This window comes from Ascaphus truei, chromosome 1, assembly GCF_040206685.1.
Source record: "Ascaphus truei isolate aAscTru1 chromosome 1, aAscTru1.hap1, whole genome shotgun sequence".
Taxonomy (NCBI): domain Eukaryota; kingdom Metazoa; phylum Chordata; class Amphibia; order Anura; family Ascaphidae; genus Ascaphus; species Ascaphus truei.
The window spans coordinates 538,845,376-538,872,586 of record NC_134483.1 but is presented as its reverse complement, the minus strand read 5'-3'; the positions used below and the strand labels follow the sequence as shown (position 1 = coordinate 538,872,586).

The 27,211-nt window shown below is 43.0% G+C and overlaps 1 long non-coding RNA gene across 1 annotated transcript; it reads left to right on the top strand.

Moving 5' to 3' along the window:
- Nucleotides 1-12,762: 12,762 nt before the first annotated feature.
- Nucleotides 12,763-18,847, top strand: LOC142472246 (uncharacterized). Its single transcript, XR_012789638.1, has 6 exons — nt 12,763-12,876; nt 12,968-13,034; nt 13,400-13,425; nt 15,746-15,900; nt 16,938-16,960; nt 18,297-18,847. It is a non-coding gene; the product is annotated as an uncharacterized LOC142472246 (long non-coding RNA).
- The last annotated feature ends 8,364 nt before the right edge of the window (nt 18,848-27,211 follow it).

Genomic DNA, 27,211 nt, shown 5'->3' with positions numbered 1-27,211 from the left:
AGCAAAAAAAAGAGCAATGAGCGCGAAATTGGCGTGGGAACTTCTGTTCTAGGGCCCCTAGAAATAATATTCTTTATTTTAGTTATAAACTCACATTTATATATAAAGTATATATTTATTTCTCTTCATGTACTGTATTTATTTAGATTTATTTATTAATTGTGGAGCTGCTGTGCGTGAGGGGCCATGGCCAGGATGGGGGGGGGGGGGGGGGTAACGGTACAGTATGTGGGTAGGGGGTGAGGGTGGTTAGACCTCACAGTACATTATGCACATTGGGCCCCCCTCCTCCCCACATTTACATACTGTACTGTACACTACACGACATCAATGCAGGGAGGGTTTACCAATGCAGGGAGGGTTTACCAATGCAGGTAAGGCTTTAGGCCTTTATATCTCTCTCCCTTCAGTGTAATCTACTTAACAGAAACATTAGGGGGGGAAGGGGCTTTAGGCCTTTATATCTCTCTCCCTTCAGTGTAATCTGCTTAACACAAACATTAGGGGGGAAGGGGTTTTTAAACAATGCTGTGTATAATGTACTGTATAAGGTTTTTTACAATTAGATAGATGTAATCCTTGGTATTGTAAGGGTTAGTTTGGTTTTAAATTGTCTTTTCTGGTTGTTACTTACAGTATATATTGATTTTGGTTTACTTGCTTGGTTAAAATACTTTTTGGTATTGTAGTGTGCATTATCCTTAGCGTTGTATACTGTAGGTGCCTTTAAACCCAGTAACCTACTGTATTGTGATTCACTTTGATTCTCCCTAGTGTTTTTTGAGTCACTATCCTTTTCATGTTTAGGGTTGACAGTGTGTGTCGTTCCCTAGTGCTGTTCATTAGTGTTTAAGGGTCCATGCCTCTTTTTTAAGTGTTTTTAAATCATGTACTGTTTATTCATCCCTTTTTGCACTGTGTCAAATAAATAAACAAATATATCAATTGCATACCTGAGTGCTCCCATACGGGTTACTTTTTTCTCTTTTCACTCACATACAGTATGTATATATATATATATATATATATATATATATATATATATATATATATATATATATATATATATATATATACAGTATATATACACAGTGTATATATGTATACTGTATATATATATATATATATATATATATATATGTATACAGTGTATATACTGTACAGTATATACAGTATTTATTTCTCTTCATGTCTTTATTTATTTATTTATTTATTTAGATTTATTTATTAATTGTGGGGCTGCTGTGCGTGATTTTTTTTTATTGGGGTTGAGGGGGGTGTTTGGCCCTTGGTGTGAGTTTACGACTTGCAGCAGCAGCAGCACAATTAATAAATAAATATAAATAAATAAATAAATAAATGACAATAAATACATTTGAAATACATTTTTATTGATAGTGTACATGTGCAGGGGGTCTCCGGAGCTGAACCGCGGTGGTTTTAGGTCTGGGGACCCCGTGCCCCCCGAGATACAGGCCCCTTTAGGGGGTGCCGGTATCCCTCTGCTCTGCTTGGTTAAACGCAGAGCACTCAGCACTCAGAAACACAGGCCAGCCAGATTGAAACACACACACAATAGGGGGAGGTTTTTTTTACATAGCTTGCAGGGAAGCTTAACGCACACACACAATAGGGGGATAGGGGGATAGGGGGAGGTTTTTTTTACATAGATTAGAGAGAAGGCAGGGCGTTTTAAAAGCGAGAATAGGGGGAGGGGGTTTTACATAGATTTTATTTATTTATTTATTTAGATTTATTTATTAATTGTGGGGCTGCTGTGCGTGAATTTTTTTTATTGGGGGTGAGGGGGGTGTTTGGCCCTTGGTGTGAGTTTACGACTTGCAGCAGCAGCAGCACAATTAATAAATAAATATAAATAAATAAATAAATAAATGACAATAAATACATTTGAAATACATTTTTATTGATAGTGTACATGTGCAGGGGGTCTCCGGAGCTGAAGCGCACAGGTTTTAGGTCTGGGGACCCCGTGCCCCCCGAGATACAGGCCCCTTTAGGGGGTGCCGGTATCCCTCTGCTCTGCTTGGTTAAACGCAGAGCACTCAGCACTCAGAAACACAGGCCAGCCAGATTGAAACACACACACAATAGGGGGAGGTTTTTTTTACATAGCTTGCAGGGAAGCTTAACGCACACACACAATAGGGGGATAGGGGGATAGGGGGAGGTTTTTTTTACATAGATTAGAGAGAAGGCAGGGCGTTTTAAAAGCGAGAATAGGGGGAGGGGGTTTTACATAGATTTTATTTATTTATTTATTTAGATTTATTTATTAATTGTGGGGCTGCTGTGCGTGAATTTTTTTTATTGGGGGTGAGGGGGGTGTTTGGCCCTTGGTGTGAGTTTACGACTTGCAGCAGCAGCAGCACAATTAATAAATAAATATAAATAAATAAATAAATAAATGACAATAAATACATTTGAAATACATTTTTATTGATAGTGTACATGTGCAGGGGGTCTCCGGAGCTGAAGCGCACAGGTTTTAGGTCTGGGGACCCCGTGCCCCCCGAGATACAGGCCCCTTTAGGGGGTGCCGGTATCCCTCTGCTCTGCTTGGTTAAACGCAGAGCACTCAGCACTCAGAAACACAGGCCAGCCAGATTGAAACACACACACAATAGGGGGAGGTTTTTTTTACATAGCTTGCAGGGAAGCTTAACGCACACACACAATAGGGGGATAGGGGGATAGGGGGAGGTTTTTTTTACATAGATTAGAGAGAAGGCAGGGCGTTTTAAAAGCGAGAATAGGGGGAGGGGGTTTTACATAGATTTTATTTATTTATTTATTTAGATTTATTTATTAATTGTGGGGCTGCTGTGCGTGAATTTTTTTTATTGGGGTTGAGGGGGGTGTTTGGCCCTTGGTGTGAGTTTACGACTTGCAGCAGCAGCAGCACAATTAATAAATAAATATAAATAAATAAATAAATAAATGACAATAAATACATTTGAAATACATTTTTATTGATAGTGTACATGTGCAGGGGGTCTCCGGAGCTGAAGCGCACAGGTTTTAGGTCTGGGGACCCCGTGCCCCCCGAGATACAGGCCCCTTTAGGGGGTGCCGGTATCCCTCTGCTCTGCTTGGTTTACAGGCCGCGATCACGTGATCGGGACCTTTAAACCAAGCAGAGGGCTACCGGCACCCCCTAAAGGGGCCTGTATCTCGGGGGGCACGGGGTCCCCAGACCTAAAACCACCGCGGTTCAGCTCCGGAGACCCCCTGCACATCTACACTATCAATAAAAATGTATTTCCAATGTATTTATTGTCATTTATTTATTTATTTTTTGGCGGCTGCTGTGTGTGTGTATTTTTTTATTGTGGGTAGCGGGAGGGTGGGTGAATGGGGTATTCGCCCCAACGATGGTTGGGGAGGGCTTGCGGGGGGGGGGGGGGTGGGGTAGCGGGAGGGCTTAACCCCTTCATGACCGTAGCGGTATTAACTGCTACGATCGTGAAGGGGTTAAGTGCACCCGCAACCCCCCCCCCCCTCCCGCAAGTCCTAAACTCACACCAAGGGCCAAATACCCCCCTCACCCATCCCCACTACACACAATAAAGCGGGCACGGTGGGTTAACCCCTTCATTGCCTTAGCGGCTATCCGCTATGGTAATGACGCAGCATTTTCCGTATTTTTAATAATATTGATCAGGAGCAGGGGGGTTCCCTGAGCATTAATTTCTGGCTCAGGGAACCCCCTGCTCACTGTACAATATTATTAAAATACAGAAATGATGCTTCTTTACCATAGCGCATAGACGCTAAGGTAAAGAACGAGTGTTTATTTATACTGTATATTGTATGTGTTTTATTGATAGTGTACATGTGCAGGGGGTCTCCAGAGCAGAAGCGCACAGGTTTCAGGTCTGGGGACCCCGTGCCCCCCGAGATACAGGCCCCTTTAGGGGGTGCCGGTATCCCTCTGCTCTGCTTGGTTTACAGGCCGCGGTCACGTGATCGGGGCTTTTAACGCAGAGCTGGATACCGGCACCCCCTAAAGGGGCCTGTATCTCGGGGGGCACGGGGTCCCCAGACCTAAAACCACCGCGGTTCAGCTCCGGAGACCCCCTGCACATCTACACTATCAATAAAAATGTATTTCAAATAATTTTTAATGTGTGGATGTTTGCGCAGAGAGAGAGCAGCGGATCTCTCTCTGCTGCAAACACATCTCGCCCCCGCCGCCCATACAGTACTGTAGTATCATTTATGTATGTGCATATACAGTACAGTACAGTACTGTATGTTAGGGCTTACAGGGGTTGTTGTTATACAGTATATATATATATATATATATATATATATATATATATATATATATATATACTGCATTACAATTCATTATAGGGGACGGCTTCACAGAGAATAGCTCGCAAGCGCCACCATGTGTATTTTGACGGCATTGCAGTATTGTAACCAGCCGGAATAAAAAGCTTAAATTCCTGCCGGAAAATAACGCAATGCACTCTGGCTGAAAAATATCAGAAACCTGAATACACCCGAGTATACCCGAATTCGCGGGACTAGCCGTGCTCGAATAAAGTGTGTCGCCAGTGTATGATGTGTTTCCACACACCTGTTTGGTGAAGACTCACTAAGTTTCTGATCTTAATATCGGGTGGGGCCTCCCAAACTCACACCTGAAGATCAACCTAACTAGTTAAACACAAAAAACAAAACTGTGCGCTACTACCTAACTACCTATAAAGTTTAAATGTATAAATATATACAGTGCAGTGACTATACCATCAATTTAGTGATAAAAAATTTATAAAAAATTAAACCACAACTCCCACAGTGAGATAATTATACATTAAATAATAAGTGCCACATAACCGTGTTGGGGATAATGGCGTCTGCAGCTGTAAACGCAGGGGTGGCTCAGCACCCCACACACACTAAGAGAATGGAAACAAAAGAAAACAGCGCACAACGCCAAATAGTGAAGCAAATTCAACAATATATTATAGAATTAAAAAGGGGGTAATATATCTGCGTACATGAAGAAAGTTGGTAAAAGGCATGTAGTGTGTATCACACTGTTTACCACTCGGCAGCTGTTAGCTGTAGATTCAGGTGCTTGCTTCCCTCTGCTGCTGCAGCTCAGTTGATTCTGGGGCAGGACGTCAGTCTTTTCACTCCCAAGGGGATTTCCCTTCATGCAGCCAGGTTCAGCAGCTGGTACTGGGGCTCGGTGAAATCGCTCCTGCTTCCTGGCCGATATGAAGCTGCTCCTGTACCTCGGCAGGTGTATCCTCTGCACAGAGGTTAAAACGCAGCTTGCTGGGGTGCCCCCAGCGTGCCACGGTGCCGCTCCGTCGCGGGACGCTGTGTAATGACGTCACTGTCTACACAGCAGTGGTGGATTCAATAGGGAAGTTTGAACAGTCTTACAAAGTCTCTCACAAGTGTCCAAAACAGCACACAGGAGGAAATAAAAACAGGACAGGCCAATACATAGACAAAGGCCAATGTAAGCAGATATAAGGCAATAGAATGTTACATCCAACTAGTTTCGTAGAATTAACTACTTCTTCAGGGAATAGTTAAACACCTGATTTTAATTATCCTCTTTAATTTAGCTTATAAAACCAGCGTTTCGCTTAATTTTTCACATACCCTGATCCTTAATTACTCATTGTTTGTCTAATTCATACATCATTTTATTCCAAATGATATGGAATGGGTTAATAATAACCCTATAGGATATTTAAGAAAAGACTGGTTTTGATTAAAGCTGCAGTTCAAGCTGTCTGTAAAAAAAAAAAAAAATCAATATGTGCATCAATACGATCTACACACTGGCAGGTGATTAGCTAAGTTGCTGATCGATCCGTTCTCCTGTAATCGATCGCTGAAGATTCATCTCGGGGTTCACTAAATGCATCTTGGGTCCTCTTCTGCTGCACTGACAGCCAAAGTTCTGTGAGGAAGATCATGTGACCAGGCAGGCACTAGATTAAATTGGTTTACTGCTAGAGAGAGAGGGCAGGGCTCAAAAAGGTGAGGCTGTTTCAGAAGGAGAAGGGGATGTGACTTTGTAAATGGTTGCAATAGGAACAAAAATGCTTATTACATTAAAATACATGAAAAATGTCTTTAAAATTGTTTTTATTTTTTTTATTTTAAATGCTAGAAATATTTTCTCATAGTACAGAACTGATTTATTAAAAAACAAAAAAAACACTTGTAGGATATTGCTTGAACTGCAGCTTTAAAGAAGGTTATCATGGAAAAACTGTGGAATTTTTTTAATGATCATTTTGGTTCACTGAAGAAGGGATTATTGAACCCACTGTTGCATTATGGTGCGATATTCTGTGATATTCTGCCTTATCACTGCCTTAGAATGCTGTGGAACCTTTGCGTTCTAACGCCATATGTCACATGTCACCAGCGGGAACAATGAAGCCTGCTATGGACTGGGGTTGAGAACCTCTGTTCTACTGCAAGTGGTGAAACCGCCCGCTAAACGCTCCAGCTGCGTGGGAAGCAGCAAGATGCGTCGGAATATTGTAGTTTCACCTTTCCAAGAGCCGCGGGAGAATGCTTTTCTTTCTGCACTAGCTACATCTGTAAGAACCTTTGGGATAGCAGTGAAGGTAACACCATTGGCTGCAAAATAGAGAGCGATAGGACCAAGGTCCCTATGGTGAATAGGATGTGAAGCCGTCTTTCCATTGCTTGGGAAGAGTTCAAATATTAGAACATTCACATGTTTCAGTAGAGCTGCAATTTCGTGCACATTATTTCAATGGAGCTGATATCTCACCAGGTAAGGGGAGGGCAACTATCCAATGGGAGTCTAAGAGAAACTACTATCTGCGTGGTATATATTATTATAACTGATGATGCAAGAGTTAAAGGCGGCACTTGCGAAGGTTAGAAGGGGCTATCCCCTCCGGACACCAGTGCATATCATTAGCTTTCTCTCTGATTTTGAACTCTTCAACTGCGTGTGAACTTGAAAGAACCCCTCCTTAAAAAAAGCTTCTACATCATTTTACGGCTTTGCATGACAAGTAGTCTCATGTATGGCACAGTGCCTGTTTCTTAAGTGTGGTAAATGATGTTGTGTGCTGAGGAAATACCTCAAACACCATCCATCATGAAGTTCTCTGGTCCCCAGATGGGAGGCCTGGAACTGCGATAACGTTTTAAGGATTGGCTTGCTTAACATAGGATTGGCTTGGTCTTCATAACTCTATATTTGTTTAAACAGGTTTCATTTTGGAATCAAATCCCTTTCCGCGTGTGAGAGGATTACTTCTGCCACATATAAACCACCAGATGTAGACATGAAAGAGATCACTTCTGTGCTGTTGGAGACGCCGAAATAACCATCACTTTCTAACTGTGTCAGTGTATTTATATATTCATTTATAAAACATTAAATGAAACAGCAGAACTTCCAATGCAATTAAAATGACAATACTTACGTCAAGTGGTTCTGGTTAGGGGCAGGTTTCTATCATAAAAATATTTCCTTTTTATTTGATTGTTGAGAAAGGAAATATTGTTTTAACAACCCCATATAGTATTAGAAAGTGTTGTACAATCTGGGTCTAATTATTTGTTTATTATGGTGCGATGATTAAGAACTACTGAAACATTTCTCTGCCTTTTCAGGAAATAATGTAACTGTAAATGGTGTCGTTTAGCAAGTTAATCTTTCCTTTATCCATGTGCTCAGACATTACTTCTCTTAGATCTAAGATATACAGTAAGATGTCGTTTTATATGAGAAACTTGGGTTTCACCAATGTGCAGAATATAATTGAGTAGCACTCCAGACCGAGATGAATAAACTGGATGGTTTATTTGACCAATATTTCGACTCTTAGTATGACGTTTTTCAAGGTTGAAAAAGGTCCAATTTAGGACCGGAACGTTGGTCAAAAAAAAACACCCCGTTCATTCATCTCGGTCTGGAGTGCAACACAATTATATTCTTTATGTATGAATATTGTTTGATTGGCGGTGGTGAGACTGGCAGCCAAAAACATTCTGTTTTTCTTTTTCATTGAACTTTGTTCATGGAGTGTGCAAGTATTGTATAGTCTAATCATGGGAGAAGATAAGAATTAGCAAGCAAAGGTCTACTTAAAGCATTGGTCAACGGTCAATCGTCACCTTCCTTGCTGAAGGCAAAAGCTCTAGGTTAGGGGTGGCTAACTTCAGTCCTCAAAGGCCACAAACAGGTCAGGTTTTAAAGCTATCCCTGCTTCAGCACAGGTGGCTCAATCAGTGTCTCAGTCATTGACTGAGCCACTGATTGAGCCACCTGTGCTGAAGCAGGGATATCCTTAAAACAACCTGTTGGTGGCCCTTGAGGACTGGAGTTGGTCACTCCTGCTCTAGAGGACCAATGTCATCGAGTAGATGGGAAGATATAAATGATGCCCACTGGATGCTCATTGGCATGTTACCACCCAGCACCTTGTCTGTGATGTGCCAATATGATGGATGAAGCAGTTTTGGGGACATGGGGAAGACATGCAAACATACTAATTATTAATGTTTCCCACAGCTGCCAACCTGTGGCAGTTTGTTTCGTTTTGTCGATTATTGAATAAATTCTAGAATTTGCACAATGTTGGTTTAAAAAGAGCAAAAGGGGTGTAATGCGGCAGGCGTAAGCTTCCAGGGATCCATGTTAAAATGGATAAGAAATAGTGACGCAGATTTACATGTTATTACCCAGAATCCCTGGCGGCAGTGGAAGCACTAAGCAAACGGTGCGCAAACTGGGGGGGGGCGCGGTGTGCCCCCTTGCGGGGGCGCAAGATTATTTAGGGGGCGCAGGCTGCGTGCGGGGAAGCCTGGGGGCGGGCAGAGTTGTGTGCGGGCGGCCAAGCAGCTCACAAGCTCCGTGCTGCTGTTTCTGTGATATGTCTGCCTGCAGCGGGGGCGGAGCCTTCCCTGCACACAGCCCCTCCTCCTCCTGTCCCAGGTTTCAGGTGCACATGGGGGACTGGAGCAAGCTCAATAGTGAAAGTAAGTGTGTCTTAATAGTGAAAGTAAGAGACAGAGAGCGTGCGCGTGCGTGTGTGTGACATATTGAGGGGAGGGGGAGAGAGAGACATGGAGAGGTGGGAGACATATTGAGGGGAGGGTGAGAGAGAGAGACATGGAGATGTGGGAGACATATTGAGGGGAGAGAGAGACATGGAGAGGTGGGAGACATATTGAGGGGAGGGAGAGAGAGAGAGATGGAGAGGTGGGAGGCATATTGAGGGGTGGGGGAGAGAGAGACATGGAGAGATGGGAGACATATTGAGGGGAGGGAGAGAGAGACATATAGAGGGGAGGGGGAGAGAGAGACATGGAGAGATGAGAGACATATTGAGGGGAGGGAGAGAGAGAGACATGGAGAGATGGGAGACATATTGAGGGGAGGGGAGAGAGAGACATGGAGAGGTGGGAGACATATTGAGGGGTGGGGGAGAGAGAGAGACATGGAGAGGTGGGAGACATATTGAGGGGAGGGGGAGAGAGAGACATGGAGAGGTGGGAGACATATTGAGAGGAGGGGAGAGAGAGACATGGAGATGTGGGAGACATATTGAGGGGAGGGGGAGAGAGAGAGACATGGAGATGTGGGAGACATTTTGAGGGAAGGGAGAGAGAGACATAGAGAGGGGAGGGGGAGAGAGAGACATGGAGATGTGGGAGACATATTGGGGGGAGAGAGAGACATGGAGATGTGGGAGACATATTGAGGGGAGGGAGAGAGAGAGACATGGAGATGTGGGAGACATATTGAGGGGAGGGAGAGAGAGAGACATATTGAGGGGAGGGGAGAGAGAGACATTGAGAGGTGGGAGCATATTGAGGGGAGAGAGAGAGAGACATGGAGAGGTGGGAGACATATTGAGGGGAGGGGGAGAGAGAGAGACATGGAGATGTGGGAGACATTTTGAAGGAAGGGAGAGAGAGAAATAGAGAGGGGAGGGGGAGAGAGAGACATGGAGATGTGGGAGACATATTGGGGGGAGAGAGAGACATGGAGATGTGGGAGACATATTGAGGGGAGGGAGAGAGAGAGACATGGAGAGGTGGGAGACATATTGAGGGGAGGGGGAGAGAGAGAGACATGGAGAGGTGGGAGACATATTGAGGGGAGGGTATTCTGAAGCCAGGGTCACGTTGGTATGAATGGCTCCCGATAGCATTAACACAGTTCCCTTTTAAATCACTCCAAGGGCCTCATGCAGTAAGCGTTGATAAGGGAATTATCACCATTTTATAGCCATTTATTATCACCATTTATTATCACCATTATATAGTAAGCGCCGATAAGTGCTTGATTTCGCCAGGTTTCGGAGCCGATTATTTTGTTATGGCCAGTCGGCTGCCGATAAGCCTGTTTTCGCCACTGATCGCCACTTTTTTAAATCGGCTGGATTCAACAAAAAAAAACAGCTTATCGGGGCTGATCGGCACTACGAAATTGAGATGTTATGGCCGATTTCTCCCGCCAACTAAAGTTGGCAGTTTGGACGGGAGAACGATCGCTAAGGCTGCCGGAACGGCACTTAGAAAAAAAAAATCTTCTGTACATCAATGGAGTCAATGGAGCGGGGACGTATAACAGTATAGTACTGTTTACGTTTCATTGCTCACAATACAAACGTCATTTGCATTACAGTGTGGGGGGCATTCCCTGCATTGTGTCACGGCTGACGTGTATTATTTGCATAACATTATACTTTTACATGTTTGCAGCATTTGCGGGTCACATTACTCATCATGTGATGATGTGGCAAGGGAAAATACTATACTCAACTCTTAAAGGAGAACCTCACATCATAGCACACATTTTACTGCATTGATCGACAATTGTTTACATGATGTTACACATGTCACACATGTCACACATACACCGTATATTCATGTTCCTTTACATTACACAATGCTTGTAATGTGTCACGCATCTTTAAACGTTCATGTACATCTAAATTCTCATGTTTACATCTACGTTTGGTCCTCCCTATTTTCATGACGTCACTTATTGGACGCTCAATCACATTGCATGTTTACATTGTAACCGTAGCATTACAAGCACTTCAACCTAACTTATACACACATGTACAGTAATTCAGCATTGGGACACCTTGTTAACTCATTCTATACCAACTATCCTCCTTACAGAAATGCATGCATATGCACACGACTATTCATTGTTGGCAACATGTCACAATAACATGGCTAATTACACATGTTACACAAAACTTTTCCCACATCAATCTCAGCCTTTTTGTCTCATTACATGACTGACTCTTGCGTTCACAAGTTTTACATGCATTGCACATGCAACTATTTATTTGCAAGCAATGTTTCTACAAAGCATCACGTCACATCATTGGCAAATATCATCATTCCCTGCAGAATACACACAACAACTGCACACAGCTTGCCACACAAGTACTTTATTATGTTCATGTAAAACCTTGCATTTTACTATGTCACCTGACATCATTATACCTATTTAAAGGACGCCCATTACCTGCTCATTCACAGCTACTCATTTCAAAATGTTGAGATTGTTTAGGAGACGGAGGAACATTCTTTTCTATGACATGCTTGATGATGAAGACAATCATATAGGGCAAGGGAGGGACACACCGAGGGACAGTGACAGGGACAGTGACGCGGATACGACAGGGACAGGGAGAGGGACAGGCCGAGGGACAGGGAGAGGGACAGGAGATCAGAGGAGAAGACAGAGGAGACAAGTTGTGCCTCGTCCGCGTCTGTACAGGGAGAGAACCCTGTTAGATGGGATGAGTGAGGAGGAGATTGTAAGTCGCTATCGTTTGAGTTCAGCAGCAATCTTAGCTCTTTATCAGGAGAAAGGGGAGATTTAGATTTTTTCACAGCCAGAGGTCGTGCAGTCCCTGGGCTTGTTAAAATGCTGTGCTCATTACATTATCTTGCTTCCGCGTCATACCAGACAACTGTGGGCATAGTGGGCGGGGTCTCGCAATCTACATTCTCGCGGGCCTTGACCCAGTTTCTCTATGCACTCAATAGACGCGCTAGGAATTATATTCATTTTCCTACAGAGGCGACAGAGTGGCTGGAAGTCAGGACTGGCTTTTATAATATAGCAGGGATACCATGTGTGCTGGGTGCAATCGATTGCACACATGTTGCTTTGATTGCACCTAGTCAGAGTGAGCATGTGTACCGCAATCGGAAGCACTACCATTCACTCAATGTACAGGTGGTATGTGATGCCACGATGAGGATAATGCATGTGGTACCCAAATTCCCTGGTTCCAGTCATGATTCCTCTATCCTGAGGAACTCTTCAGTCTTCCATGCGTTCGAAGAGGGACATTTTGAATATGGTTGGCTGCTGGGTGAGTACACATTTACATGTTATAACACAAAACACATTTTTATTTAGGAATGTTGGCATTGTAGAATTTGATCACTAATGTAAGCTTATGTGTGCTCCATTCATTATAGGTGACTCAGGATACGGAATTAGGCCGTGGCTCTTGACTCCGGTGCTAAACCCTCAAACTGAAGCAGAGGAGAGGTACAATGCAGCCCATATATCTACAAGATCTGTTATAGAGAGGACATTTGGCCTACTCAAGACCAGATTTAGGTGTCTGGACAGAACTGGTGGGGCTCTTCTATACAAGCCTCAAAAAGTCTCTGATATTATCCTTGCCTGTTGCATTTTGCACAATGTTGCACTCAGGCACAATGTACAATCAGACCTAGCTGAGCCTTTGGTAGACGAGCATCCCACCCATGTAGCTGCTGAAAATGAACAAACAGCCAGTGGTGGCCAGACACGCCAGAATCTCATCAATTCATTTTTTTCTTGTAAGTAAAAACAGATATGTTCCAAGTTCTACTTTTATACTTACATTATGTTATCTTAACAATAAAAATTTTTTATATCACCTTCTGTTAGGACACAGATGAATATGGGTTGCACACCTTTCTTTTCTCTGCTGTGTGCACAAAGGGATGTGGCACCGGTATGTTATTGTTGCACAGGTTATATAATCCCTCTTCAATTGTACTTTAGTTGTGTGTATGTGAATACAACTGGGGTAACAAAGCACTAATATTTTAGCATTGTGTTGTTCCTTATGCTAACACAATACACATATTATGCCCATACTCATTCATGCTTCTAGTATGCTTACATACAATGTTATTGGTGCAGTGTAACATGTACATCCATATGATGTGTACACCAGGCTCATTTACATTTTGAATGTCATTAAATATACATGGTGTTGCACATTTAACACCAAATACACACTTTGATGTGTTGTTTACGGTACTGAAGATGGCATGTCAATGTTTGCAATTTATATATTGTTCCTTTGCATTATAGGTATATTTGCAGTATGACTGATCATGGTATGTATATTTGCTGACATCTCTCATAAGATGTGGCTACCTCAATCTTCCTATAATTATTTGAACTAAAAACACAACATATTGGTTTAAACACAAATGTTACATATATGTACTTTCTGTATCATGTATATGCATTTAGCTACTCTTGAGGTTTCATGTGCATTGTATTACAAAATGATTACTCACATTTCATCACATTTTATGTATGTTTCCTTATAATTTCCATTAATGTAATATAGAGGTGTTTGGAGAAAAGGGGATAACTGTACTTATTTGTTTACTTACGGGAGCACATTCATCACTAGCATAGACACACTTTTTAAGACAACTGTTTGTGTCTCTATCAATTGGTGTAGGATCCATGTATAACACCGACAAATGATAACACCAGCTTTATTATGGTAGCTTATATCATCATATTGACTATACTATGTATTTTTAAACGATTAATAAACACCGTAAACTATAGTTAGTTAGGTTAATGAAATATACACAGAAACGTACTTCATAACATGATGGTGATGTCATATTCAGAACATCATGCATTGGAGGGGACCATAACATCTGGCCAGTAACATTATTTGCTACAGTCCCAAACCATTTTATCTACATACCCATGTAACAAGAGATTTTAAATATAAATGGCTACTTGGTTGTAAGTGTCCTTTACATTGGGAGAAGGAGTGGCTCAGTGAGTAAAGACACACACTGGCACTGATAGTTTGAAGCAGGGGAGTCTGGTTCAATTCCCGGTGTGGGCTCCTTGTGACCTTGGCCAAGTCACTTTATCTCCCTGTGCCTCATGCGGCAAAAAAACATTTGTACGTTCCACGGGCCAGGGACCTCAGGCTGAAACATGTGTCTGTAAATCGCTGCGTACAACTAGCAGCCCTATACATGAACATGCTCATATTATTATTATTATTATTGTTACATAGTTTCGACAGTCATACGTTCCATTACACAATAGAATACACAAATGTGTTAGCAGAGTGGGAATGGTTGTTATATAAAAAACACACCATGTCATAAAATGTTAGTAGTCATTAAAGAACACTCAAGAAAAATTCAATAGGCACTATTTTGCAACATCATTATGTTAATTAAGTGCTTATGCAATATAGGCATAAGGGTATCACTTTTTTAATTGTTTGTTAATAAGCGCTGCAAGCAATATAAAATTAGTTCCATATGTAGTATAGTAGTCGGTGGCTCCTCCTCACAATCATCTCATATAAAGGTAGACTCTTCTGAAATCATACATTGATCCGATTGTATCTTCCCCGACATCTCTGAAATACAGCAAACACATGATGGTCAAATATGGCACCTTACTATATATGTATCCGTGACAACGCGTTACACAGCTCTATATGATTGTGTACATACACACGTCACTCATTTATATGTTACAACTACAAGTGTACATCAGTATGTAATTTTTATTATCATTTGTAGCAGCCATAACTATGTATATGAAGTGAACGTTGCCTGTATACTGAAAAATGTGCGCGCACATCTTAGTGTGCGCACGCACTTCACGCTTGGCTCCACTAACTGTTAGCGCATGCGCAAAACAAAGCGAACGTTGTGCGTTCAATACATGTAGAAAATACCAGTAAACATCACATCTTTATTTCAAATACAATGAAGATGAAACTAAAATCATTCTAAACGAGTACATCTGTATTCTTTTAAACCAGACGTGTTTGGACAGAAAGGACGGCCGATAACACAATGCGCAAATGCAATACGTGTGACGTCATGTTAAGCCAGCGTGAAACGCACGCTAACACTCCTCCCACTCAATTAACATTCGGCTAACGCCCAGGGTACGCCTACAAACACTGAGCCGCACGCATCACACACTGCAGTTACCGTTACTATAACAAAACATGACAGCCAATAGGCTTTGAGGCGCGCACGTCGCTTGGGGGCGGGACTTACATCCGTAATCCTTTTTAAGGACGCCTTGGCCCATGACAAGGGTCCCACGTCATACGTGGTGGACCCGGTTTTCAATGTTGTAGATGTTGCATGATAACAAAACAGGTATGTGTTAGAGTTATGGAAAAATGTTGCTAATATGTTTAAAGGGATAGGAAAGTACGTATATGTATACCGTCAGCAATGTGTACTACTCTTTCAGGTTCTACTATATTGTATTAGGAAACAATTTGTTTGTGATCGCTACATGTTATGCAGTCTGCAATGTTACGCTGTATCCACGCATTGAAAGTGAAAATGGTGGTTACAAAAAAAAAAAAAATTTAAACGCAGAGTCAACGCATAACGATTGTTATATTTACCATTCTTCTAGAATTAACTCTTCGCCTGGCTGCAACTGGTCGCTCCAGAAATGCAAGGCATTTTCATCCACGCTTGACCCAACCGCTGAATCCAGTATGACACATATCTCCTCCAGGATGCGCTCATAGGAATCGCCACTGCTTTCTTCAAATAATTGGTCGGGAGGTAGGTTCATTTCTTCGGGTTCCCATTCCAATGCATTTTCAGCTGAAAGGCTTGGTACATAATCATAGTACTTTTGTTCTTGTACAATGTGGGTTTCAGGAATGGAGGCTGCAGATATTGCAGCACGTATCGATTCAAACGGATCAGTAGTAGCGGATACATTGCTATTGCCATTAGGAATAAATATGCCTTTCACGACAATATAAGTGCCGTCTTTCAGGAGAAATTGTTTTTCCGGGGCAATCTTCCAGAAACCATAGGTGTGTTGTAGCTTATCCTGGTCACGTTCAAAAAAGTCATTACTTGATAAAGTGAATCTTATTGAGGAATTAAAATTCCGTGCATGCTTACGGTCTTGGTAATAAGGATATTTTGCTCGAATGAAATCATCGATTTGGCGTGTGCTTGCTTTCTGTCCGCGACTGTTCAAGATGGCTTCACAGATCATGTACTTATACCCTAAAAGGGGATTAATATTGTTAACGAATTCATCAGCCATGTCTGAGTAGCACAAAAGCTGTGTGCAGGTCTGTGTTATTTGCTCATCAAAATGAATGTGCTGAATGGCTAACAAACTCCTGTTTTTCCTTGTCAAGGTCAACAAAACTAACTACTTTGACTCCTTATTTCAAACGCCAATTGGATTTGTTTGTCTAATTGGGTTAACAGTTGTGGTTCGTGATATGGGACTGTGGGAGAAACATTTCTCCTTCTTTTATCTCGTTTGTGAAAAACATCCCTAGACTTTGAATGCGTTCACATAGTGTGTTTTTGAAAACTAACAAAGACCACTGTGTGAAAATATTTCTTAGCCAGGCATATCATTAAAAACACACACCTGCAAAAAGAAATGTTTTTTCCCCGCTTACATTTCTGTGTGTATGTGAAAGTCTGGTTAACTCCCTGTCTGCATGAGTTTAAATACGTGTGTATATATATATATATATATATATATATATATATATATCTAAATATATCTCTCTTATAAAAATATATATATATTTATATATTATATTTTATTTTTTTTAATATTGCAGGAGTACACACAACATTGATGGCAGTAAGTATACCTTGTATGAAACCTATTTAAATGGTGAGAAACATGATTGAATGAAGTAATAAACATTTGTTTAAGCACAATACTGTTAGAGTCTCATACTTAGGATATTTCTCAAACATTATGCCTGTATTATTAAAATAGTGTGCTTTCACAAGGAAGCATGAAGTGTATTAGTTTGTAAAATACATGTATACCAGTTTATATAGTACTATATATATATATATATATATATATATATATATATATATATATATATACACATATATATATACACATATATATATACACATATATATATATACACATATATATATATATATATATATATATATATATATATATATATACACACACACATATATACACACACACACACACACACACACACACACACACACACTGTGTGTGTGTATATATATTTTTATACATTCTGAGATGTTATTGAAACAAGAACACACAAATGATTAAAGGACAAAATTAGAATGCCCAAGCAAGGCAAAGGTAAGTAATAATTTACACATAATCCTGCTGTACACGTACAAGAAAGATGTTTGCAGTTACTTAGGTGTTTTTATAAATGCATGTGACTAATATGCATATGCAATTCTTACATCAATTAACACACCCAAATGCAATGTTTTGCTGCAAAGTCAATGGCAGCTTCTCTAAACTTAGCAACTGGCTCCTGGTGGACCATTACTGAACAGACGATTAAAACATAAATATTTAGAACACTATTCATTAATTAGGAGTGTAAACATTTCCAAAACTTCACGTGTACAAGAACATACTTGAAAGTTTGGAAACAACACAGTCTTCAGCATACATACAATAGTAATTAGATAATGTGAAGTCAACAAAACAAGGCCAAAGACATATTTTCTGAATTATAACATTTATTTTTTTTGTTCCTTTTGCGAGCGAGTAACAGGCCTGCTTGTTGTCTCTTGAATTTTCCTTTTTCTTTTGCCACCAACTTTAGGCACAGCAGAGCCACTTTGAGTGGCCTCTGGCACTTCACGGGCAGGGCTTGTGGGCAGTGACTCACCTACAGGGCTTTTGGGCAGTGACTGTTCACCTACGGGGCTTGTGGCCAGTGACTCACCTACAGGGCTTGTGGCCAGTGATTCACCTACAGGGCTTTTGGGCAGTGATTCACCTACAGGGCTTTTGGGCAGTGATTCACCTACAGGGCTTTTGGGTAGTGACTGTGAGCAAGTTGGTAGACACTGCACAAGTGATGGTTGGTCTGTTTCATGTGTGTCTTTTGTTGTTTTTGACCAAAAACTGGTCAGTAGTAACTGCTTGTATTTTGTTTTTGTGGGCTCCTTTGTAGGTGTCAGCTGCTGATTTTGTACAGATGGCAGTGGTAGTATGTCGTCAGGAACCTGCACAGCAATCTCTGCTACTTGACCGGTAACATTTGGGCCTGGTGAATGAATATCAGATGAATGTGGTGAAAACTGACCTGCATGAACAGATCCTGGCTGGGAGGTGTTGAATTGTGGTACATTAGTCATTCTCCAGTAATTAGCTTGTGTTTGCTGAACAACTAATGCTTCGAATGAGGTGTTGATTTTTTGCAACTGTTTCGGCACTTCAATGAAGACTCTGTGGAGATGTGCCAATTGTGAAACTGTTTCTTCCTGCAGTGCAATCATCCTTTCCAGCACTGTCATGAAGTCAGAATGGCGACGATTTTCTGCTTCCACAATTTTTCCCTCAGAAGCTACAATTGCATCGTATGTCGTATTTGCTGGACGATTTGCCGGTAAAACAGTTTCAATTGGAACGTCTTCATGGTCACTTGCTTCTATTTGTGTGTGTATGGCGGTGGCGTCATCATCATCATCATCATAATCCTCTTCATCATGTTCTACAAATAAATGTACAAATTATTAAATGTCATGTTAATCTCTGCTGTGTTACTATGTAATTGTACTGTGTCATAAGTAACAACTAACATGTTTCCATACGTTTTATAACCTCACATTAAAAACTACCTTGACTTAAGAATAATGTTTGGACTCAGAATGAAATATGAGTGAATGAAAACTTGCTGTAAACTCACAACTCCTACATGATAGTTAACATCACTAACACAATACAAGTTGCCTTACACTTCATTTTCACTGACACTAAGTAATCCTATTTAAAGAAGATGTGCAAAACAAATAATGAACATGACAACATAACATATAGAAGAGCACATATTATATGGCCACCAACTGATACACTCACCTTCTAGGTGTGTTGAGCTGGCTGACCCAGGTGAAGACACTTGTTCAGTCTCAGGTGACACATGTCCTTCAGGGGCAACTATATATAACAATAACATAAGTTTTACATTTACATGTGTAAATATTGAACAAACAGTTATTGTATGTTCTGTATTTATGAGTACCTAACAGCATCATTTCCTTAACCCAAAATGTGTGTGTGAAAGTGAACATAAATAGTTGTAATAACAATGTACATGCCTGTGTACTTAGAAGTTTTGAGTTCCCTAACATACAACATACTATGGTTCTGCAGTAATGCGTGAGGAAAAATACATTAAATTTGTACATAAAAATCATATGTTGTGTAGTGATATCAGTATCATAATGTACATAACTATCATGAGATGACCATTCACAATGGTTATCATGAAGGTGGTCATATTGCAAAAAGTGTTGCTTTTGGTAGAGGATATGTGTGGTACATTAATATAAGATGTGGCACACATGAATGTGGCTGTGACTAAACAAGACAACACATGCAGTGTGTGATAATGTGTCGTTGATAGTAGTTCAACTATAGATATGAGTGAACTAATGTGTGACGTACGGTTTGATAAGTAATGAGTTGTTGGGGCATTTAGTAGCTAAAGTGAAGCTTTCAAATGAGTGTGATTAACTTCAGTTGTGCTAGTCAGGTTGTAAGAACGGTATTCCCTTCCCCAAAAAGCCTAATGAGCCACACCTTTCAATTACTTGAAACAGGTGAAAATGGTGTGAACTAAGTTGCCCCTAAAATGAGGCTGTAATTAGTGTGTGTGCTGAACCCCACCCCCTCTGTTGAAGTGTATGCTGTGATGAGATATTAATTGCAGCTGCTTTAACACAATGGTAGATGAGCTAAATAGTCGTGTGCAGTTTTGAAGTTATGAAAACAATGACATAAAATATGATACGTGTGCCTCATTATGCTGTCTGTATATGACTTAAAGCAAAAATGGACCTTTTCATAAACAACTATAGATGTGTTAGTGCAAGTGATGTTTGTAGGCCGTTGCATGCAATATATTTGATGCATGCTTAAAATAGGCAGTAATGTCATGTTTGTCGGAGTAAAATAAATAAATACACAATAATATTCTACATATTTCTGTTCTGTACCTGTAGCTAGTAATAATTTCTCATTAACATGTGTTACACATGTGTACTACCCTGTTGTTCCCCATCTTCGCCCACCATCAATTGCTTCCACTGCAGCAATGCATTTTGGGAATTCACATGTAAATGAGCACGCAATGGCACGTGCTATATTAGTTACTGCTTTTAGTAGGACTACAACATATATGTCTATTTAGATATATATATATATACAGAATCAGACATATACATATATAGATGCAGGTATGCTTATATTGTGAAGACAGTATAAAAAGCAGTGTAACTATGCAAAATAACTGTAAGCAACGACACGCCTAGTACAGTAATATTTCTCACCTGGTGGAAATTGTGAGGGGTAAATTCCTATATCACGGTCACCAGGTAAGCCTTCCACGACGACGGGAAGTAATTTTGCCCGAAGCAGCTCCTCCAATGGACTTAATATGAGACGTTGTGGTGTGGGCCCACCTCCAGTGCCAGTAGCATGCACGCGTTGGTGTTGTATTTTCTTTTTCAATTTGGACCTAATATCATCAAATCTCTTGTGACAATTCCGCTTGTCCCTCACATGATTCCCACACGCATTGACACCAATGACTATTGTGTCCCACATTTCTTTTCTGCTTGCTGAACTTGTCCGCCCTTGAAAAACATATCAAATATATGAGGTAAATTAATAATAATATAAGCACCAGTTTCCTACACTGCTAGCTGTTCCAAGAGATAGCAAACATGCTGTTTTATGTGTAATATGTGAAGCACATGAGCATTCACTACTAAACCTATACATGTAAGCAAGGTTGCATTCATATTGTATGCAGTTATGGCAAATTGACCGCCTGTGTTTAGTTGTCCTTGTAAGGCATGCTAAAAAGCTGTGTTTCCAGACTAATTAACATAGAAAGAAATTGTGAAGCCATATTTGCATATGAACAAAACTCAGATGACCTAGGATCACATGTATTTGAATAATAAATGTAAATGTACACTTACCTAGTAAATGTCCATATATACTGTCATAGTGCTCCAGAATGCCAGTGACAAGAGCTGTATTTTCCTGGTCATTGAAGCGAGGATTACGTGGCTTCTCCACACGTTTCTTCCGAGCAGGTTTAGGGTCAGAGCTTGGCTGGTGCTGACTGGACTCTCCTTCTTCCAATGGAAGAGCCTCCAAAAGCTGCCCACCAGCAAGCACGCCACCACCATCCACCCCATCAGCAACTGCGCCACCAGCAGCACTCCCAGCACCAGCACTCCCACTCCTAGCACCAGCACTCACACTCCTAGCACCAGCACTCACACTCCTAGCACTCCCACTCCCAGCACCAGCACTCCCACTCCCAGCAACAGCACTCCCACTCCCAGCAACAGCACTCCCACTCCCAGCAACAGCACTCCCACTCCCAGCAACACCACTCGCAGCACCAGCACTCCCACTCCCTGCAACACCACTCTCACTCTCAGCAACATCACTCCCCTGAACAGTACGTTCACTCCGACGCGTACTCGCACGAGTAGCACTCCCACTCCCACCAGCATCACTCTTCCCACGCTTTGCGGGCATACTTCCAGCACTCACAAAAAACAGACAACAAATGTACAGGCAATCACACGAAACACTTCCACATATAAAACAAGACAAAGATGTAAACAAAACAACAATGGACAAAGCTCACCCAATACACAACAAGTCTCTCAGTCAATATGCAAATCTTCAAACAGCCAGCTCTGTGCGTCTCTCTCTCTCTCACTCCCAACAACACAGAGAATGAATAGCAGTACACGTTGCCTTTAAATATGGCGCGCAATCCAAAACATGCTTGTTTCGCCTGATTCAGCAAGATTTGTGATTGGGCAACCTATCAGCACCGCGCCACGCACGCCGATACACCTGTGTGTGATCGGCTAATCATCGTGAGAGTGGGCGGATTTGTTTTCGGGTTGATTTTGAATGTATTCGGCACTTACTGCATACGGAGAGGAAAAAACGCCAATAACATGACTAATCGGTAAGATTGCCGATTTCACATAATCGACGCTTACTGCATGAGGCCCCAAGTCCTGTAATATTTCCTCCACTTTATTGGGAAAAGGCAGCAGGATACAGATGCTTGTGGATGGTGTGTAGTGGTGATTATTAGTTAGGAACTGGTAAAAAGAGATGGCCTCACCAAGGGGATAAACAGAGAAGGGGTTCTTTACTCACTGTCTCCAAGGTGGAAAAAGGAAGTGAGGTGCAGTGTGGGTAAAGGAATAGTCTAGGGGCAGACCATGTCTGAACAAACAGGAGGGGGGGCAGACTAGCCCATTCTGGTGAGGATCTCAGAAACTGGTGTAGCAGCTCACTGATGTCGTGCTCGCAGGCAAGGAATGCAACATTGTTGCAAGCCACACAGGCACAGTATGTGTCTGCAGACTCCATGCAGCTGGGAATAAAATCTGACAGGCAGAAACTGCAAAGGAGAGAGGGGGTGAGTCAGAAATGTGGCTCTTGTTCCATAACACTCCCCGTCTGGTATCTGTAGATACCACTATATAACAAGCTATGTGAACATATGTGCAATACATACAACATAACGATATACTGCAAAGGTCCATATTTCCATAGCAACATGATACCGGCCGGTACCACTGGCATCAAAGTCCTTTGGCCAGGCTTTCCAGTAAGGGAAGCCAGGTGGGTGCGTAGCTCTTGGTTAGCTTGATGCACCACAATGTCTCTTAAAAGTCCACGGCACTGGTAACCAGTTTTTCCCCATCACAGTCCGATTTGGGCATTAGAAGGATAGTCTCTGTAATGGGTCTTATTGAGGCGGCCTCCTACTCTCATGAGGCCGTCGTTGTCGATGAAGGGATTCAACTTCCAAAGTGGACTGTTTTTGTGAACACTCTTCTTTCCGCGAATGCAATTGATCTCTTCCGCATACGTTTCTCTTTGAACATGACCGAGAACAGTTTCCTTAGCCTTTGTAATTTCCGCTACGGTGCGCAGCTCTTTGCAGATGTGCCAGCCGTGGCAGCCGGTAGTTTTACCATCTGGTGTCTGGCGGAAGGTGGAGGCTATATGCCCGAGATGGGCTACTGCTCTCAGAAGGGCCGTCCATCTTGAGAAGCGTTGGAATCGGTGTGATCCGAATGCGTTTTTGTGCGATACATTGGTGAGTACCACGGATACTTGTGGAGGCCTTATCTCCGTATCCATTTCGGGATCCACGAGTTCAAAATCGCCAACTGGGGTTGGTAGCGTTTCCGCAGGCTGCGCAAGAAACGTTGGTCCTGTGAGCCACGACGTATTCTGCAGTTGAGATGCGGGTACTGATCTGGTGGCATGATCTGCGGGATTTTGATCTGTGGGCACGTGGTGCCATTGTTCTGGTTGAGTTGATTTCCTGATTCTTTCTACACGGTTAGCTACGTATACGTAGAATCTCCTCTTCTTGTTGTATATGTATCCCAGCACCACCTTGCTATCTGTGTAGAGTTTGACGGCATCTGGTTTGCTGTCCATCTCATTCTCGATAAGCTCCGCCAGTTCTACTGCTAACACTGCACCACACAGCTCTAGTCTGGGTATAGTATGGTTGGGTTGTGGCGCCAGCTTAGCTTTGCCAAGGATGAACCTGATGTGGCAACTTCCATCCACGTCCGTGGTTTTTAGGTAGGCCACCGCTGCTATAGCTTTGGTGGAGGCATCTGAGAACACGCAAAGCTCTTTGCTGTGTGCGGCGGTGAGAGATATAGGTGAATAGGGGCGTGGGATTTGAAGTTGCTCGAGGGCCTTCAAGGAGTGTTTCCACGTTTCCCACTCTTTCCGTTTTTCTGGAGGTAGTGGGGTGTCCCATTCCTGTTTTTCGAAGGACATTTCTCTGAGGAGAGACTTCCCTTGTATAGTGACAGGAGCCACGAATCCTAGCGGATCGTAGAGACTGTTAACGGTGGACAGGACTCCGCGACGTGTGAAGGGTTTTTCTTCGATGGCTACCTGGAACGTAAAGGTGTCTGTTTTAAGATTCCAGCTTATCCCCAGGCTCCGCTGTATGGGAGGCGTGTCGGTCCCCAGATCCAAATTCTTGAGATCTGGTGCTTGATCATCTGCGTGGAACGCCTTCATCACTGTGGCACTGTTGGAAGCTATTTTGTGCAACCTTAGGTTGGCCTTTGCTAACATCTTTTGTGTCCTCTTGAGTAGATCTACGGCTTCTTCTTCGGTGGGAACTGATTTTAATCCATCGTCCACATAGAAGTCTCTTTCGACGAAGCTCCTGGCGTCTTTCCCGAACTCTGCTTCTCCGTCTTGGGCCGTTCTTGGGCCGTAGGCTGCCACTGCAGGTGATGGGCTGTTCCCGAAGACATGTACTTTCATGCGGTACACCGTGATTTCTTTTTCTATGTCGTCATCTTGGTACCACAGGAATCTTAGGTAGTTACGGTTGTCTTCTCGCACAAGGAAGCAGTGGAACATCTGTTGAATGTCTGCGGTTACGGCGATAGGTTCCTTGCGGAAGCGGATCAGCACTCCCAGAAGACTGTTTGTCAGATCCGGCCCGGTGAGGAGAACATCGTTTAGGGAGACTCCCTGATGCTGAGCGCTGGAGTCGAATACCACTTGGATTTGGCCAGGTTTCTGGGGGTGGTAGACGCCAAACGACGGGAGGTACCAGCATTCTTCGCCTTCTTTCAGTGGGGGCGCCGACTCTGCATGCCCACTGTGGAAGATTTTTTGCATGAAGGCCACAAAGTGTTCCTTGGTCTCCGGTTTCCTTTGTAGGTTACGGCGGAGCGAAGCGAGCCTAGACATAGCATGGTCTCTGTTGTTTGGGAGGCGTCTTCTTGGTGAGCAGAAAGGTAGTGGGGCCACCCAACTGCCCAATTCGTCCTTGAAGAGCTCCTTATCCATCAACCTCAAGAATTCTTTGTCTTCCATTGATGGCGCCTGTTTGTCGTCGTCCTTTGTGGTCTGGAACACTGTACTCCCTAGGTTGTTGGGGTATTTTCTTGCCACAGGCGCGTCTCCATAGTTCCTTTTGGTCTCGGGCTTCTCGTGGACCTGAAAGTGGTTCGGACACGGTTTGAAGTGGGATATACGACCGTTCTCCAACAAGTTCGTCCGTAGGGCGCCTACGTTGTCGGGTCCTCGTATCCTGTCTATGCATACTTCTCCAACTACCACCCATCCTAGATCGAGCCTTTGAGCGCTTGGGCCGTTGTGGTCCCTATTTCGCTGTTCGCGGATCTTGTGTGCTCTCATGATGTCTCTGCCAAGTAGCAGCAGGATCTGGGCATCTTCGTCTAGTGGTGGGATATGATCGGCAATGGTTTTTAGATGGGGATGGTGTCGCGCCACGTCTGGCGTGGGGATCTCAGTCCTATCTTCTGCCATGTGATTGCACTCGATGAGTGTGGGAAGGGGCATGCTCACTTTGCCGTCTATTGAGCATATGGTGTAGCCATTCACTCTTCTCCCTGTAGTCTCCATTCGCCCTGCGCACGTTCTGAGAGTGTAAGGAGAAGTACTGTCTTGTATGTCGAACATATCGAAGAATTCTGACCTGACCAGCGATCGGTTGCTCTGGTCGTCGATGATTGCATACATCCGTTTGGCTCTTTGGGGTTGTCCCTCTGGGTGCACTGCTACCAGACATATTTTAGAGCAAGATCTACCGTCGTTTCCTTCTCCGCATACTTCTGTGCATTTGGATGCTACTGACGTCGGGGGGGGGGTGTGTCTCCCACTTCTTCCTCCCCGCCCTGCTTTGTCGGAGGGTTAGGGGCTTTGCTTGCTGTGGGCTTCATAGCTTCCGTGTGTAGAGCGGCTATGTGCCTGTCGCTATCGCACTCTGTGCATTTCATAGCTTCTTTGCAGTCCTTGAATAAATGAGTTGTGGAAGCAAAACATTTGAAACAGGCTCCCCATTCCCTGAGTAGGTTCTTTCGCTCCTCTATGGGTTTCATCCTGAATCCGAAGCACTTGTTAAGTGGATGCGGCCTTTTGTGGATAGGGCATTCAATGTTAAGGTCCCTTGGTTTTTTGTCCCTGTCGGCCGTCTGGCTGGGACTCGCGTGGGTCGTAGGGGGCACGTCCGTCCTGTGGACCGAGATGGGTGTTCTGGAGTCCTTGTACCTTGCTGTTGACCTTTCGTTCCTCGGGTGGCTGGCGCTGGATGTGGTTTGCGCCCCTAAGATGAAGCTGGGGTCGTTTCTTGTCCTTGCCGCTTCGCGGATGAAGCTCACGAAGAATGAGAATGGGGGGAAGACAACCTGCTTCTCCCTTTTGTATTTGGAACCTTGTGAAAGCCACCTTTCTTGGAGGTTGAAGGGTAGCTTCTCCAGGATGGGTCTCACTCCACGAGCTGAATCTAGGGCGTTGAGACCTATTAAGGAATGGTCTTTCCTTGCGAACTCCAGTTCTTGCAGCAGGTCTCCAAGATCTCGTAACTTCGAGTAGTCTTTATTCGTGATCTTGGGGAAGCTCTCGATTCTTTTGAAGAGTGAATCCTCGACTGCTTCGAGGCTGCCATAGGACTCTTCTAGCCTTTCCCACATTAGGTCAAGACCTACTTGGGGTTGATGCGCGTTTGCCGTCCGAAGTCTCTGCGCTTGCTCCCTGGATACGTTCCCCAGGAACTTGACTAACAGGTTGAGCTCTTCCCTTGCTGAGAAGTCCAAGCTGGCGATTGCGTCTTTGAACGTGAACTTCCACGTCCGGTAGTTCTCAGGGCGGTCGTCGAAGCTGATGAGTCCTGCGTGCACCAAGTCGCGCCGGATCATGTACTTGGCTATGTCTGTCAGACCTGAGACATCGGCGCGTTTGTCCCGTTCTGAAGTAGTTGCTGGGAGGGTCCGTGCAGTCGCCTCTTCCTTGGCATGGACGCGT